Raw genomic sequence first — 18,553 nt, forward strand, 5'->3', positions numbered from 1 at the left:
ATCCAGACAATCAAAAACAACAAGATGTTCAAACAAGGTGTAAACACACCCATCCATGAAAACGAAAGAAACCATAGATTCCAATGGCTTCACAAGCAAGCTAGTTTCTAGCGATAGCCAAACGGGGCCACAAGATGGAAGTAATATACAGGATGGAAACAAACAATGAATGAGACGAAGGCTGTTTGAGATCTAAGACAAGAGATCACTTTCACTTTGGTATGTTTTAACTGATGTCTATTTGCTTGACTTGCTTGACCTAACAGAACACCAATGATACAAGGTAGAGACAGCCACTAAGCATATCACTTGCAGACATTTAGCAGTATTACAGCAACAATTTACAGCCAAATGAAACTAACTTAGTTCAGTAAGTTCCCTAAAACAAAGTCTGTCATGTCACACTTCCTGCAGTCTTTATTTCTGCTGCTTCCTCGCCTAAACCACACAGTAGTAGAATAAACCCATCTTACGCAGATTATTTCCTGCTGTGTGCTAAACGTAAGAAAGGACGGCTGTGGATAGCAACATGACTCTCCCAAAGCTGACCAAAATTCATGTTTTGAGTGACAAAGGAACAAAATCCATCACTAACAGTCTCCCTGAGGTAATTTTGAGGCAACTGTAACAGTTTCTAAAAAAATGTTTATGTTTTAGCGGTTTTACTTCACAAGTGCTATATATGCATTAGGACTGCTGTGTACTACAAATAAGTAGGTTTTTGGAAGGATTCCAATTTTTGTGCTAAACTTTGATACTTGAATCCCACGGCTAGGAGCTGAAGGTTTAAAGTGACCAGAAACAATCGTTTTATTTAAGAAATCAATCTGAACTGTTCCTTTGGGAGACTCAGTTTTACAGATTTTCTCCAACTCCAAATGTCAAATGTCTGTACTGTATGAGTGTCTCACAAAGTGAATGGTACACACACACACTGAGTGAAAAAGATTCTGCTGTGCACACTGAGCTTTAGGCCCCCTGAAGACTTTTTTTTAAAAAAACACATGCTGTGGTGATGCGCACATGCCGCACAGCAGACATGTCCTCTCAAACAGCTGGACAATCATGGTCACATTATAAAACGTACCAAATAAGGATCTATATCCTTTAAGTCACCACCACATGATATTCAATGCTCACACAAGATCAAGACCCACATTGTTTTTCCTCTCCAAGACCTCAATGTAGCACCAACCACTCACTGTTGTAGTATTAATGTTATATGCAACTTCTACGTGAGCACTGGACTTCACACGATCCCCCCCAAAGGGTAGCCGCAGATCACCAAAAGAATGAAGAAACAGTATTAATTACTTTACTCAGACCAACTTACCTTATATAAAATAAATGACTAACACCATAGCACTCCGTGTCAAATGATTGTAACCAAAATAAGCACACAAACTACATTTCCATCCACTGGCTAAGATGCTTTAGTTTAAAAAAATAAAAAATAAAAAAAACGATTGCAAGGACACAAAGGTGAACTAGGAAGAAACTCGGTCTTTATTAAACCTTACAAAATCCAATTTTGGACAGCTCTAGAAAAGATTATGTGGTCAGTGGAAAAGATGAAAGAACAAATAGGGTAGTCTGTCCTTACTGATGAGCAAATCAGTGAGAACTGAAAAATGGAAAGGAAGGGAGAGTTCAGCTTCTTGTTTCTTGTATACACATTTAAATAAGGTCAGTTAAGTGATTTGTGGGTTTAATGCACGTGTCAAGACATTGCTGTAAGTACACAGTAAGACCAAGGTGAGAGTTGAAGTTTATAATTGAAGTGTGAGGAGAACTTAATAACAAGGAAAGTAATCTCTTTATGAAACACGATAAAAATGGCTAAAAGTAAGTATGGTCATATTTTACTGCTATACATCTGGCAACAAAAAGTTTACAATTTGGATGGCAAGATGGAGTCTGAGATGATGCGAGCCGGGGATCGAACCCGCATCCCTGCTCTGTGGCTACATCTAATATTATTACAGTTAAAAAGTACTGGTTGGCCTGTTTCTCTTCACTGGATTCGTTGGATGCGACAACATCCAGTTTTATAACTTTCTCACAAACAGCCTCTGTCTCCGAGAACGAGTGGCAAACTGGACAGGAACAGCAAGTGCATTATTATGATGATCATGATTAGACTCGTTGTCTTCTCACAGCCATGTGGGAAATATAGTCTGCATTCATTCCGAATTACGGCGCGTCTTGCCCTGCGGGGTAATCAGCGATCTGTTTACTCGGTTTATTCAATAAAAACTCGTCAGATGTTGTAAATTATTGACGCGCGTTGTTTCTTCTTCCGCTTGTTAGACCTCTCAGTGATCCCCGAAGCAGGTAACGATACAGCCAACCTCGACAATCCACCGACAACAGAAAGTGTGACATGTTTCATCAAGGTCTGACTTTACCTTTTGTGATTCTCCGTCGCCGACTTCCACAAACTTATCCGTGCACTCGGCTGTCAGACACACACACAGCCAGGCTGAGAGGATAACTTCACAGAAGATCCTCCATGCTTGCAGGTAAAACAAATCTCCTGCTTTGCTGGCACAGCCGAACAACAAACTCAAATCAGTGCATCTCGGAGGCGGAGATCCGTTACTTCACGGATGAGAGCCGCAGAGAGCACACCACTGAGCGGTGACCTATCAGTGTCTGGCCAAACACCATTAATGACCTCCCTCCTTTTAACCTCTTAGTGGCCATCTACGTTTGCATCTGCATGCTTCTTTTTAGTGTGTATAACGTTATTTGGGCTATAACGTTCATGCTTCAGGAGAAAATTCAGGAGATCCTCTAAATAACCACACATTTCTGTTATTCAGTCAGGACACATGCTTCCATTAAATGAAATCGTTTCATCTGCAATGTGCACATGTAAAACTGCTGAAAACAGCTGTAGCCCAACAAAGTTTTAGTCTTTTATTAATTTAGAGGTTTTAATTGGCTTATGAGACACAACAATGCACAAATAATAATGCAAATGTGGATCCATCGTCTTTAATATGACACACACTGATCATCACTGGCGCAAATGACCAGTTTTTGGTTGTCACATAACTTCCAAACATTTAACATATTTTATTAATTAGTATTTATATCCTACCTAAAAGTTCTAACCTTTGTTGTGTCATCACAGGCCATTCATCCTATAAAGTAATCCAACAGGTATCCTGTTGCTCAAAAAGCATTCAGAGGCAGAACATCGAGCAACATCCAAAGTCCATGTTCGCTCTACCTGTTCATTTTCACACGAAACAGATAAGGATAGATTTCAACTGTTGCTGACCAGTTTTAACGGAAAGCACAATAGAAGAAGATTACAGTCAACAGAGACTCGTTATGTCTCGGATCATGAGGTCTGACCTTCTCTGCCTCCTTGGGAACAAAAGATTAAAGGTTACGGACAAACAATGTGGGCAGTCCGTCTGCCGGCGTCTGCTCAAACGGTGTGTGTTTACTGTATGCATTTGTGCGTTTCCACACATTCACCAGAAAGAGTGTGGCTTTTTTCTGTGGCCTCGTGCATGCAAAAGACTATTTGTTTCTGTCTGGCAGAAACAATTTGCTTCTTGGATTCTGTGGACAGCCGGAACAATGTTTCTATTGATTAGAGAGTGACAGAGGAAGAAAGAGAGAGAGAAAAAGACAGGCAGTCCAACAGATGAGACAGAGACAAATGTACTGTAACTATCTGATTACAGTCAACACCATTCACTGTCAAAAGGGCAAAAAGCTTCTGGGAAAGCTGACTGGAGACACTCAGCTCTGTCAGTTTGCTAAATGGGCTGCAAATGGCCTTTCTATCACGGTGATACTGTGTACAGATTTATAATATATTTGCACTAATATTTTTGTATTTCCCAAAGACTTATTCAAATTTCTGTAGATTCTACCTTTTTGTTTTTTAATTTTCATTTCTCTGCAATTTCTTTCCATGGAAAAACACAGATCTTTTAATCCCATCTTGCCTAGAAAAATAAGGGGAGTAAAATCAGTCATGTGTGATGTTATGTATGCAACATCTACTTGCATGAAGCTCAGTCTAATGCCTAGAGCCAGAGAAGTATGGTACATACAGGAAATTAGTCTCACAGGTGAAAATCACCTAATTAAATTAAGATAAGATATATTTGACATTGACAGCAAAGTAAATCAGATACTTGACTTAAGGGTGATTAATTAACTGCAGCAAATTTACACTAAACTGGAAAAAAATTGAATGTTTATTGAAGCGTCTGACAATAAAAAAAAACAAACTAGATATTAATTTGCATATATGAATTTTAATTTGTATCATATCTGCTACATCTGGCATTTTCACTGGAAAAAAAACAATCACACTGATGATGTTGAAGTTTAATAAACTCACAAAAACAGTTTGTATCAAATATGATACAATAGGCATTAACGGGTTAAAAGAGGGCATTACATTTAGTCCACTGTGCATTGCAGTCACTCACTTAGACACATTGTTTGTGTCTAAGTGAGTGAATCCATGATAGAAAGGTGCACTACTGTGTTTGTTAAGTTGAGGCCTAAAATAGCTACAGTTTGATAAGACTCCAATTACACTGTGAAAGTGTGCTGCTACATTCAGGCAGAGCTCGGTAGGAAATCACTGTCGGTGCTGTTGTACTGTGGAATCCCTGAGATGAATTCATGTCGCACACTCTGACCGCCATTCATTCATACATAAAATTCTGCCTTAGTTATACATTAATACACCTGTACTGAGTGGCTGCAGTGCCTTTTGCATACAAATACTGGACAAATAAGTCCATTTTAGTGTCAAAATAATTCCTGAATTAATTTACAAATTTACAATTTTATCTGATTAGCCGTCTGTGTTTTGAAATAGATGCATTACACGGCACTTTCAAAATCTCCCCAAATTATACACATTATCCATAGTATTATCCATATGATGTAGAGTGCACTACTCCCTTCTCACAATTATGAATTATGAATGCAAAATGTCACAGACTGTTGCTACATATAGTGATACCGATCATGATTTTATTCCCATTTTAGAGGAAAAGGATGGTCGAGGGAGCTGTAGCACCTGCCTCACTGGTGTATCGCAAGGTATGGCTTCAAAACTTGAACACTGTTATTTTGTCCTCTGTCCATGTATGTGCTAATGAGTCTGTTCAAGATGACTTGATGACTTTGACATACCCTTTAATGTCACAACTCACTGCTTTGCTGAGTAGAAATTTGTCACTTCCTTTCAACTTTATCTCTTCATCTCTTCTCCTCCTGCTATACCCGCTTATCTGATTAATGTTTTATCATTTTTGTTGCCTTGGATGTCAGCTAGTTTAACTAAATTTCTAGTGTGGTGAGCAGTGTGATTTTATATATACATTAGATGTATTAAATTAATGTGTATAATGATACTGGACCACCATGCGGCACTGCATAATTCTGTTTGTTTATGTGTGAAAAGAAAGAATGCAAAAGAAAAACCCTGAGCTAGAGAAAGTAAGAAAAACTCTGGCACAATGGTATTAAGTCTGCAGACCTTACAATCATGGTATAGTAAGTACACTATAAAACAACTAGCAATTGTTGATCTCAGAAAACATTTTCAGATTTATTCAGAAATAAAAACTTCATCTTATAGTTGAACTAATAGGTTTTTTCAAAGCTGTATAGCAAAGATTTCTGAGTTACACAGAAGACTACTACAAAAGCAGACTGCCAAAGCCACAGATAATACTTCAATTGTTGGGACACAGTTCAAACAAAAAAACAAAAAGGTTTTAATGACAGGCCTGATCATTGGCTCATGGTTGCATCATGAATTGCATGATACGATGATCGCATCATCTTATGAATAATCTGTAAAGATCATAACATTCATTTGGATGCTTTTACTCAATAACAGCTCCAGGTATGCATCTTGTTAAGAGAAGATGAACTGTGACGTGATGTTGCAATCATTTCAGCAAGCTAACAGCCGCTGTGAACTGACAAGTGTTACTTGAAAAGGTTTTTTAAATCTTTAAAACTTTAGGCTTTTAAGTGACACTTTAAGTGACAATTACATATATTTTAATTAAATTTCAGAGTAGGAAATTTAGTAGGAGTTGAAATATACTCAAAATTTAATTCAACAGTATAATATAACACACCTATGTTTAAATAGCATTCCTTAAACACAACTATAGCAATATGAATAACCTAGATTTGCCCAGGTAAAGTGATAGGAGCTTTCATTATACAGTGGTTAATTATAAGTGCTTTTCTACTCTACTTGAGCCCTCAGAGTGCTTTGTACAACTTGCCTCATTCACCTGTCACACACATTGATACAAGCACATTATTTCCATACGTGCTCTCCATCAAGCATTCACACACACACACACACACACACACACACACACACACACACACACACACACACACACACACACACACACACACACACATTCAAACTCTGATGGATGCACTGGGGAGCAACTTGATGTTCAGTATCTTGCTTGAAGATACTTTGACATGAAGACTGGAACAGCAGCTAGGAACTGAACCATCATCATCAGCTATTTTTGAGTTTTCTGGGCTCCCCTTTATTCATGCAGTATGCTCTAGAATGATATCTTTCGCTGACTATTTGGCAGATCCAGAAGAATGTCATTTTTTCCTCCCGCCCCCTCAAAAGAAAAAGAAAACAAAAAACAACTGATTCATGAAAAGACTCCACTGCATTTGTTTGTACAAGATATGAGGTAATGAACATACAGAACAAGTGTGGGGTAGAGACAATTTGGCTTAGTTTCCATGGCAACAATGGGAAGATGAATGACTGATCATTGCTATAATTAATAACGTTAACATCAGATTATTAAAGTTTACTCACTAATTTGATTTCCTTGACAAATAGTTTTAAATGATCTGTATTTCAATAAATAACTTTAGCAGGATGTTTTTGCTGACGACATCCTTAATGTACTGTTTACTTCTTCATGTCAGAGGAGGTTTTGCTTTCCCTCTTGAGTACAAGTACATACACACGCATATGTATACAAAACTTCACATACACACAAATGAATGATAATCAAATTCCAGAAAGTAATTATGACTGGTATGATTTTGCAGTCAGGAAATCATATGCTTGCTGCCACTTCAGAGTGTGTGTGAGTTACACCCAGAGCTTCTAAAGATGAATGTGAAAATCTGCCAAACCTTGCATACCTCTTTAATGTCAGTCTGTGGTTTAAGGTTTATCAGTAATCCATGTCATTAATATCTATGGACATTCATTTGCAAATAAAGACAGATAACTGAAAATTTTGGCTATTAAAACAAGTGCAAAAGAATAATCTTTCAATTTTTAGGTTTTACACATCAGGACACACACACACACAAACAGTCTGCTCCAACAACACATGATATATTACACCATAATATTTTTATTTAACAACAATTAATCTAAAATGCAACCCAAACAGCTTGCCATGAACTTTCTGACAAAAAGTCTAAATGCAGTGTTTCCATAATTTGCATCTCGTCACTAAGTCTTTATGGAGCATGAGTGAATATGTGAGTTTCTAATGCACACAAATTGCTTCAACTAATCAAACTCATCCGACCGGGCAAACTCTAATTTCAAACATCCTGTTGTAGTGTCACAACATAGCCAAAGAAAAGAGATAAGTATTGCCTAACAAAAAACAGATCCTCATCTCTTTCTGTTTTTTCATTTCCTTACACAGCACATTGCAGACCATAAATCCACAAGATTACAGCAAAATGTCATTTGGATGTTATGGCATGCCACGGTTATATATGAACAAGCTGTGACTCCCTGGGTAACAAAATAAATTAGATTACTAAGTTTTTTTTTTGTTTGGTTTTCCTGACAGAGCCAATGTGTCTTCATGCTGGTTTGACTGTGCCTCTATAACAGTAGACTTTAGCATACTGGACTTTAAATCACTTTAAGTACGACAACACAATGAAGCACCTCAGAGAGCGACGCTGCTTATTGTTCTGTGGTGCTGACACTCGATTGGCTTTTTCAAAATTTCAGCTCTTCAGTCTCTTTTGAAGAGCTTTTGGCAGATTGGCTCCAGTTCTTTTCAGCGACTGAATATGCTAAAACCTTTTTGATTTTTTTTTTTTGATTTTTAGTGACAGAATGTTCGGCTGAGCTGTTGCTTCTACAACACTCTAAAAATATTCATCGATAGGAGCGCAGATCTCACATGTGAATGCTCAATATGTCCCTTTGGCTGTGTAGTTGTGCATTTTGTGGTTTTAGAGCAAAATGCAGAATTTATATGTAGACTCTATTTAAAAATGAGTTGTAAATGTAACAGTGTTTACCTTTAACAATAACGCTGAAGACACTCATTCTGAGAAATCTTTGAACCTAATGCATTTTAGATGGGAAAGAATCAAAGAACAACCCACTGAATAAAACCGTTCAGTGTAAGTTAGGTTTAGCTATAAAGAGTCTGTGCTTAATTAAAGTCAGCTGGTAGGCAGAAGTTAGAGCTATTTCTGTTATCAGACAGATTGACTTTTTAATTGTTGGAGACTTGAAACCAAGGCTACGTCCATACGTACCCGGGTATTTTTGAAAACGGAGATTTTTCTATGCGTTTGCACCTTTCGTCCACACGTAAACGGCGTTTTCGGTAACTGAAAACGGAGATTTCTAAAAACGCCTGCCAGGGTGGAGATTTTCGAAAACTCGTGTGTGGACGAGGAAAACGGAGAAAACGCAGCGTCAAAGGTGTGCGCCTTTTTTGACGTCACACTGTGCGCCACGTTATTGTTTCAGTGAAATGAATTTCTACAATACTGTTACTGTTAATTGTACTCTCTGCAGTGTTTAAATGCTTACATATACACACACAGTTATTGTCCCTCCACACATAGGACTCGATTCTGCTTCTATGCCCCATCTTTGTTTACTATTTCCCACCGAGGCTTCTAGACTTCTGATTGGCCAACATTTCTACACGGTTAGGAATATATCGCCACCTGTTACTTTAGCATGTTCCTAGCAGCGTTTTCCTTCATTTCTGTGTTTACGTGTGGACGGGATTATTTTTTAAAACGAAAATGGAAAATCTCCGTTTTCAAAAATACCCGTGTACGCGTGGACTCGATGTCTGTACAGTATGATGCCCAGGGGTGCTACTCCAAGGCCTGGAATGAGTATTTCTAGCTTCCAGAGCTGTTTGATGGAAGACTTTGAACATTGGTTAACAATAAATACAGCAAACACTTCACTCTTTTCTATCTGACCAAATTATACAAATAATGCTTATTGGTCTTTAATTAGGCCCATAATGTTTTTGGCCTAAGATGCAGTTTTTTAATGTTTTGCCTCTGTACACCACCACACTGGATTTTAAATCAAACTATAAGTCAATGAAATGTAGACTTTCAGCTTTTAATTCAAAGGTTTAATGAAACATAGCACATTAAATGTTTAGGAATTACAGGCCCTATATTCAGCACCTCAACATTAGACAAACTACCAATTTTTAATTTGAGGATTGTTTCTAGTAATTTGAAAATACTTTGCATTTAATCACTGTCCAAAGTCTAGAACCCACTGACGTCACCAAATGTTGCGTTTCCTTGTTTGAGTCTCTGCCAGACTTTTACTGCAGCCACCTTCAGTTGCAACTTGTTTGTGGATTGCTTTGTCTTCACTAACTGAAAAACTGCTCTATTGGTTTGAGATCATGTGACTGACTTGGCCAATGAAGAATATATATTTTCTTTGCCTTGAGACACTCTTGGGTTGCGTTGCAGTATACTTTGAGTCATCATTCATTTGTATCGTAACGCAATGTCTAAACCGCTGGCAACAAAAGTGAGTACACCCCTAAGTGAAAATGTCCAATTTGTGCCCAATTAGCCATTTTTCCTTCCTGGTGCCATTTTCCCTTAGAGGCGTTAGAGTGTGAGAGCAATAACACCAAATTCAATACACCTTCTCCCCATTTGCACTTGAGACTTTGTAACACTCTCATACTGTACTCTAAAAAGTAATTCAGAGGCTTAGTAAATATCACTATAAATATAAGTTGGATGAGCCTGATAAAATCTATGAATATCCTTTTAGTAATTATTTAAGTTTGATAAACTGAAATAAATGTCTAAGATTTTAACTTATGCGTTTGTGTTAAATTAAGGTATTTATTTACATTTATCTCAGACAGAAAAATTCAGTATGTGGTTCACAGCACATACTTAATATTTTTGTTTAAAATTGAATCAAAATATTTGAGAAACAGGTATCTATACTCATCAGTATCTTGCACTAAAATCATTAATTATTTAAATCAATATTATTTATTGTCAGCAACTACAACTTAAAAGTGTAAGTAAAACACGATAACGCAGAGTAACTGAGTATTAGTGCGCGGCAAGAACGCATAGTCTCACGGGAAATTTTCTATGTCATCACAACGGCGGTCAACAGACAGAAACTCACGGGGGAGCCACCTGGAAAATTTGCCAGTAAGTGGCCTGGGCGCCAACTGTTAATGAAACGTTAAGGCTGTTTTACTGTAACCTTCTCAAGAACTAACGTTAGTAGTTCTTAAGCCGTCTTCCTGTTGTCAGTATCTCTCACATTGCCTTTTTTCTGTTGTTGTTGAAACTATTAAAAGAAATATAACTCATGGTTAATACTTTGTCCTATTTGATTTGTAATCAGCATATTTTTCCTCAGTAGTGCGTATGTTGGAGAATGTCTGTGTATGTTGAGCCTTTTTTTCCTGTTTATATCTTTTGTCACCACGGAAAAACCTGTTCGGTGGAGACAATGGTACCTTTAACTATCAGTACAAATAATAAAAAGGTTGTTCCATGTTATTTTGCATGAGTGAATTCTGTTAACACATGTCACTGGCACGTGAGCTGATGCTGCTCGGCTGCATCCCCATTGCTTCATATTGGCATCAGCGTGGGCGGTGTGTCCAGATTTCTAATGTTCTCTAAAGTAAAACGCCCAAGCCGTTAAAGCTTAGCATCCAGCATAAGAACAGTTAGTGTGCAAAATGCATGTTTTACTTTACTTTCTACAGGTTTTCGGTTTATTATTTGAATTGTTGTTTAATACCAATTTAAACCAATTTAAACCAAACAATTTAAATACTTTTGTATAGCCTAATCCCAAAAGTTACTCTCAACCAGAGAACCATATGTGTGTGTGTGTGTCAGGGACCAAGCAGTAAAGCATAAAGGACACAGGTGTCTAATGAAAAAAAAGGGGTTTTATTGACCCCAAAATATGAAAATATATTTAACAAAGCCAAAAAACTTAAACAGGCAGACCAATAAAAGAGGTCAACTCAATAGACTAAACTCAAGATAACAATTAATGAAATCTCAAACAAACACAAGACAAACTGACCTGCTGAAATGACACACGGGGGAAGTTAAATACTGGTTTAGCTAAACCAAATGACACACGGGGGGGGGGGAACAAAATGGCTGCCATATAACCAACTAATACAAAACAATTAAACAAACCTGAAACACCCCCCAGGCAATGAAGCATGTGATTTCATCTAATTAGGCTGTCAGCAGTACTTCAGCTCTCCCAGCCCTTTGCCACACCTTTTGCCAGACAGGAGGAGAAGCCAAACCCCAGGTAACTCAAACAAAGAAAGATGTATTAATATAACATAAAACAGAACTTTGACCTTACAGTGTTAATATGTGTGCACGCCATATAAACACTGGAAGGTGTGATGGAAAAATAATTTAATAAAGAAACAATATTGAACAATAAGTAGAATACATTAAAGTAGCGACCGCAAAATAAACTAAAGTGAATCAACTGGTGGTGAGGTGTGGAGCTTACCATGTGTGGCTTGCCATCACTAAAAAAAACACCCAGCACGCCCCTGCGGGCGGTTTATCCTTCAAGCTCGGGTCCTCTACCAGAGGCCTGGGAGCTTGAGGGTCCTGCGCAGTATCTTAGCTGTTCCCGGGACTGCGCTCTTCTGGACAGAGATCTTCGATGTTGTTCCCGGGATCTGCTGGAGCCACTCGCCTAGCTTGGGAGTCACCGCACCTAGTGCTCCGATTACCACGGGGACCACCGTTACCTTCACCCTCCACATCCTCTCGAGCTCTTCTCTGAGCCCTTGGTATTTCTCCAGCTTCTCGTGTTCCTTCTTTCTGATGTTGCTGTCATTCGGAACCGCTACATCGATCACTACAGCCGTCTTCTTCTGTTTGTCTACCACCACTATGTCCGGTTGGTTAGCCACCACCATTTTGTCCGTCTGTATCTGGAAGTCCCACAGGATCTTAGCTTGGTCATTCTCCATCACCCTTGGGGGCATCTCCCATTTTGACTTCGGGACTTCCAGGTTATACTCGGCACAGATGTTCCTGTACACTATGCCGGCCACTTGGTTATGGCGTTCCATGTATGCCCTGCCTGCTAGCATCTTGCACCCTGCTGTTATGTGCTGGATTGTCTCAGGGGCATCTTTACACAGCCTGCACCTGGGGTCTTGCCTGGTGTGATAGACCCCAGCCTCTATGGATCTTGTACTCAGAGCTTGTTCTTGTGCTGCCATGATTAGTGCCTCTGTGCTGTCTTTCTGTCCAGCTTTGTCCAGCCACTGGTAGGATTTCTGGATATCAGCCACCTCCTCTATCTGCCGGTGGTACATACCGTGCAGGGGCCTGTCCTTCCATGATGGTTCCTCGTCTCCCTCCTCTTTCTTGGGTTTCTGCTGCCTGAGGTATTCACTAAGCACTCGGTCAGTTGGGGCCATCTTCCCAATGTATTCTTGGATGTTCGTTGTCTCATTCTGGACTGTGGTGCTGACACTCACCAGTCCCCGGCCCCCTTCCTTCCGCTTAGCGTACAGCCTCAGGGTGCTGGACTTGGGGTGAAACCCTCCATGCATGGTCAGGAGCTTTCTTGTCTTTATGTCAGTGGCTTCTATCTCCTCCTTTGGCCAACTTATTATACCAGCTGGGTACCTGATCACGGGCAGGGCGTAGGTGTTGATAGCCCGGATCTTGTTCTTACCGTTCAGCTGACTCCTCAGGACTTGCCTGACCCTCTGCAGGTACTTGGTGGTTGCAGCTTTCCTAGCTGCCTCTTCATGGTTCCCATTCGCCTGCGGGATCCCCAGGTACTTGTAACTGTCCTCTATGTCTGCAATGTTGCCTTCTGGTAGCTCGATCCCCTCAGTTCTGACTACCTTCCCTCTCTTTGTTATCATCCAACTACACTTCTCCAGCCCGAATGACATCCCGATTTCATTGCTATATATCCTGGTAGTGTGGATCAGTGAATCGATGTCTCGTTCACTCTTGGCATACAGCTTGATGTCATCCATGTACAGGAGGTGGCTGACAACTGTTCCTTTCCGTAGTCGGTATCCGTAGCCAGTCTTGTTAATGATCTCACTGAGGGGGTTCAGGCCTATGCAGAACAGCAGTGGGGACAGAGCATCTCCTTGGTAGATCCCGCACTTGATGGTGACTTGTGCTATGGGCTTGGAGTTGGCCTCTAGTGTTGTACGCCACATCCCCACTGAGTTCTTGATGAAGGCTCTTAGGGTCCTGTTGATCTTGTACAAATCTAGGCATTCCAGTATCCAGCTGTGGGGCATTGAGTCATAGGCCTTCTTGTAATCAATCCAGGCTGTGCACAGGTTGGTCTGCCTGGTCTTGCAGTCTCGGCTGACTGTCCTGTCTACCAGTAGCTGGTGTTTTGCCAATCCCTTTCTGTGCCCCGCTCATGTATTGACCCATGTGCCTGTTCATCTTAGCCGATATGATGCCTGACAGGAGCTTCCATGTAGTACTGAGGCAGGTTATTGGTCGGTAGTTGGATGGGACCGGTCCCTTCTTGGGGTCCTTGGGGATCAGGACCGTCCGACCTTCGGTTAGCCATTCCGGGTGTCTCTTGTCAACTAGCAGCTGGTTCATTTGTGCTGCCAGATGCTCGTGGAGTGCAGTCAGCTTCTTCAGCCAGTAGGCGTGAACCATGTCGGGGCCTGGTGCTGCCCAACTCTTCATACTAGAGACCCTTGCTTGGATGTCTGCCACCGTGATGGTTACTGGACCCTGTTCAGGGAGGTTGCTATGGTCTGCCCTCAGATCCACTAGCCACTGAGCATTGCCGTTGCGTCCTTCTCCCATATGCTCTCCCAGTATTGCTCCGTCTCCAGCCTTGGTGGTGCTGTTCTCTTATTGTTCCCTTGCCACTGAGAGTACACCTTTGCTGGTTCTGTGGAGAACAGCTGGTTTATTCTCCTGCCTTCTATCTCTCTGGTGTACCTCCTCAAGCGGCTGGCCAAGGCTGTGAGTCTTTGCTTGGCAGTTTCCAAGGCCTCAGATATGGACAGCTTGCTGTATTTTCTATGCACCTTCTTTGTCGCGCCTTTCTGCAACTCGTTAGTTGGCTAACCTCCCTCCGTGCTACTTTGATCTTGCCCTCTAGCCTCCTTCTCCATGGAGGGTACTGCTCCTTGTGGCTGTTCAACTTGTAGCCAAGCATCTCACTGATCACTGCTGCCGTATTGTAGATCAGCTTGTTAGTTTCGGTAAGAGTGGCTGTAGGTATCATCCGTAGTGCTGCATTAACATCATCTAGCAGACCTTCTGAGGGTACTTCACGTAATCTTGGTAACCGGCTACGGGAGACCCAGGTTTCAAGCTTGGCCATGATCCTATCTTTCAGGTCAGTTCCTCTCGCACTCAACGATCCTTCTCCTATCGCACTTGGGGCTTTGTACCCAATCTCGGGTGGGGGTGATGATATCTCCCCCCTGACCTGGCGTCCTGGCTTGTAGCATTTATGTTGTACCTCGTCAATCTCTAGCTGTGAGAGCAGTCCCTTCTTTCGAATGTTGAAACACTGAGCTACTAGTTGTTTCGTCATTGTGGATGTTGGGTATCGAAGAATCCATAGGTCCCTCATCCTATTCATGTAACCCCTTCCGCCAGGGTTACATGAAAGATCAGTCGGTCTGACACATTGAATAATGGACAAAAAGACGGTGTTATTGCACTAACAATCTCCATGTTGCTTGTCCATCAATGTTGCGGATATATTTAAAATCATGACAGACATGAAAATGTCATCACTGCAGCATTAACATTTCGTAGTAGGTTTGAGTGAAGGAAACTGGACTCCTCAGTCCAGTAGATATGCAAAAAAAGCTCCTCAGATGAGAAGCGAAACATCTTCAAGGAACTAAAGAAGTCTAGTTTCCTTCACTCAAACTACTAGGATTACCATGAACTGGATGACTGAAACCCTTCACCAGCTATTAAGGAAACATTAAGTAACTTTTTGCCAACACCCTGAAACTGAGCCGCAGCAGTGTGGCCAAGACCATACAGCAGTTAAACAGGACAGGTTCCACTCAGAACAAAACTCGCCATGGTCCACCAAACAAGTTAAGTGCATGTACTCAGCGTCATGTCCAGAGGTTGTCTTTTGAAAATAGATGAATGAGTGCTGCCAGCATTGCTGCAGAGGTTGGAGGCGTGGAGGGTTAGCCTGTCAGTGCTCAGACCACATGCCACACACTACATCAAATGGCTATCGTCCCAGAAGAACTTCTCCGAAGATAATGCACAAGAAAGCCCACAAACAGTTTGCTGTAGACAAGCAGACTAAGGCCCTGGATTACCTGTGGTCTGATGAGACCAAGACAAACCTATTTGGTTTAGATGGTGTCAAGGGTTTGTGGCGGCATCCAAGTGAGGAGTACAAGTGTGTCTTGCCTACAGTCAAGCATGGTGGTGGGATGTCATTGTTTTGGGGTGCATGACTGCTGCTGGTACCTGAGAGCTACAGTTAAAGGAGGTAACCATGAATGCCAGCATGTACTGTGACATACTCAAGCAGAGCATGGTCCCAACCCTTCAGAAACTGGGTCATAGGACAGTATTCCAACATGATAACAACCCCAAACACACCTCCAAAAAGACCAGTGCCTTGCTAAATAAACTGAGTGTAAAAGTACTTGACTGCCCAAGCATGTCTCCAGACTTAAACCATATTGAGCATCTGTGGGGCATCCTCAAATGGAAGGTGGAGGAACACAAGGTGTTTAACATCCACCAGCGGAAGAGGATTCCAGTGGCACCCCGTGAAGCTTTACTGAACTCAACTGAGTTATTTTGAGGTGACGGCAAATTTACATTGTTATACAAGCTGTACACTGACTACTTTACATTGTATCAAAGTGTCATATCTTCAGTGTTGTCCCATGAAAAGATATAACAAAATATTTATGTAGTCCCTTTTGTGAGATACTGTAAATGCAGGACTCAAAGGTAAATGAAAACTAACCTTTAACTAGTTTAAAAGCTCATGAACAAAAGTTGCAACATCCATACTCTTAACCAGAAGCATGAAGCACATGAGCGAATGAACACAGGAATGACAAACAGACACTCTGCCAAGGTCTGAACAGAGATTGAGGCTAAATATATACATGAGGTAATTACAGGGAGTGGAAACACCTGGGGAACTAGACACAGCAGAAACCAGTCAAGATGATGAGACAGGGGAAGAAAAACTTTAGGTAAGTGAAATGAAACTGGGGGAAGTAACTACATGGGGAAACACATGACAAAGATTGCAAGAAGGCACTGAGGAGGCAAGGAAAATCTGAAAACACAACACAAACATTTAACACTAATGAACCTCCAAGTCTACAAAACATAACACGCCCTACCAAAGAAAAGAAAACTCAAAACAGAAGCTAAACCAGTAAATATTAACTAAAACACTAAAACTCAAAATGATAAAATCAAAGGCGGTGACATTGTCAAGTGTCTTTTTGCTTCTATCAGCTTACACGCCCATGCAATGACATTGCCTCCACCATGTCTGACAGATAATGCGACATGCTTCAGATCACGAGCTGTTTTCTTTTCCTGTTATTTTATACAAGTTAATCCTGGTTTCATCTGTCCATAGACCTTTTTCATAACTCTGCAGGCTTTTTTAAATGGCTGCAGTTCCTGAACAAAAATGCTTGTAAACCCCCTTAAATTAACACTATGTGTCTGCATTTAAATCACCTGAAGTGCAGATTCTCTACTGTTTGATTTAAAATCCATTGTGGTGTTGGCTTATTAAAAAATGCCAAAGAAACAACACAATATTTAAAATAAAGAAAAATCTTCAGAAATATAAAGGCCAAGAAAACAAAGCCTGAAATTACACCTATTTTTTTTTAATACTTGATATAAAAATTGAATTATATAGTCTTATTTCTTGGAGATAGACAGATTAAGAACTCACCTTTCAGTCTTCAACACTCTGATTTATGCTCCACTTAGAGTGGGCTAATATTATGTGCTGCTGAACTGAAATGTGGGTTGTTTTCTTTGCTTCATTTCTGTCGAGTTAAAAAAACATTTAACTATTCAAGCTGTTGTTACTCACCCTGTTTATTCAAATGTCCTTGAGCATGCACTAGCCAATCAAATCATATTAGGCATATATATTAAGTATCAAATGTGATGTTGCATCTAAGTTTTTTTAGATACAAGGTGCACAGTGTGAAATGCAATAAACTTATAAGACTTTGAAAATATTACAGTCTGTCGGTGCCTTAACTTTGGATATGTAGATGCAAACTGAGGATATAAGGTTGCTGTGCATATACTGTTAATAATATACAGAAAGGGAGTGATGCATAGGTTTTACAAGGCAATAAACTCAGCAACATGAAAGTACTAAGAACCTTTGATTACTTTGTGAGAAGTAAAAAGGTCTCAAAGTGATGTTGCTCAGCTTGACATTTTCTAATATAAACGCTCATCATTTTCTACATCTGACATTTTTTCCATAATGTCCTTCGTAAACGTAAATCTCTCGCTGTGCAGGTCCAGATGCAACCCCGAAACATCTAATTATGTGATGTGTCATCTCAGCTTTATTCAGCATTAACCAAGTTATGGTTACTTGCTTCAAATGAGACCTTTGATAATAATAATATAAAAGAGGAATGTGTTTTCTGGATTTTTGGTTTTCATATTTTGTCTCTTGATGAAGATGAAATTAGCATAAAATTAAGAAAAGACTCTTATTTTCCTTTTAATTGAGCAAGCTTACAAATTATGTTAGAAACTACAAGAGAAGAAGCTGGTATAAATTACAAAACTTATATAAAAAGCTAATTTTTAAATACATTTTGACATTAGACGGTGAAACTTTTTGTCTTTGTTGGCACACACTTCCTAAACTAAACTCGAGAAAACAGAAGTTGAATTGCTATATTTAATCACACCGGGGTTTGACATCTATCCAGAGGCTATTATTTATGAGCAAGTGCGTGCCGTCTACCTTGATTTTTAAGTGCAGAGAAAAAGCTGTGACATGTGATTAAGGAGCAACTGCCAGGCGAGAATAGCCATCTGGAAACAGCTACAAGTAGGTAATTAGTCGTGAAAAAAACACACACCCTTCCAGCTGCAGAAGAAGAAAATATATTGAATATATTTAGCTCCTCTGAGGACCACAGAGATGCTGCTCATTAGCAGTTAACGGAAAAATGTTTTACTTTTCGACAGCAGT

Source organism: Pelmatolapia mariae, linkage group LG14 (assembly GCF_036321145.2).
Source record: "Pelmatolapia mariae isolate MD_Pm_ZW linkage group LG14, Pm_UMD_F_2, whole genome shotgun sequence".
Lineage (NCBI taxonomy): Eukaryota > Metazoa > Chordata > Actinopteri > Cichliformes > Cichlidae > Pelmatolapia > Pelmatolapia mariae.